Here is an 863-nt window from a genome sequence, read left to right on the forward strand (position 1 = left end):
ATCGGTTGAAGATTAAACCTGGACGTCTCCAAGGCTGGTGCCGACAGCGAGGTAGGAGCCCTCGCGCGTCCAGTGCACGGCGCAGACCCTGTCCCTCGGCCCCAGATCGCACAGCTTGGTAACCTGGACAATGGTGCCATTAGCAATCTGACCTGAGCGTGATCCATGGATGCAACAAGAAGATGCAAGAAAGAAAGAAAGAAATGCACCTTGCAGCTGGATGCGGACCAGAGGTAGACACAGGTGCTGAGGCCGACGGTGAGCATGTTCTGCGAGGACCAGTCGACGAGGTTCAGGTAGAAGTCGTCCTGCAGGGACGGCGCGTCCAGCACCTGCACGCCAGCGACGACCACACACCAGTTAGTAGTAGATCGGAGATCAGAGAATTCGGTGCGCGCGAGGTGTTTGCGGGAATGGGCGGGCGGGCGGATCGAACCTTGTGGGGCGTCTTGGGGACCTTGCGGGGCGCCTTCTTGGGGGTGGGGGAGCCGGCGCCGCCGGTGCAGTCCAGCTTCTCGGCGAAGGGGGAGAAGGGTGCGGAGGAGCGGTCCGTCTTGAAGCGGAAGAGGTTGTTGGAGCGTGCCCGGCGACGACCTGGCGGGTAGAGTCGTCGTGCCCGGCGACGGCCGCCTCCATCCGAATCCGACTGCGTGGGGAGCTAGCGGACGAGTGGTGCGGCGATGGGAGGGGAAGCCGAGACCCCTCGCTTCCCCCACCGCGGCCTCCATCGGGTGGGAGACGGAGGGAGACGAAGGCGGGGCGGCGGGGTGCCTCGATCTGGATCGAGGAGAGGGAGGCCGCGCGCTGGATCTTGCCGGAGGGGAGGGAGGAGCAGAGCATGGGGATCTTGGAGCGCGCTGGAT

This window comes from Triticum dicoccoides, chromosome 7A, assembly GCF_002162155.2.
Source record: "Triticum dicoccoides isolate Atlit2015 ecotype Zavitan chromosome 7A, WEW_v2.0, whole genome shotgun sequence".
NCBI classification, from domain to species: domain Eukaryota; kingdom Viridiplantae; phylum Streptophyta; class Magnoliopsida; order Poales; family Poaceae; genus Triticum; species Triticum dicoccoides.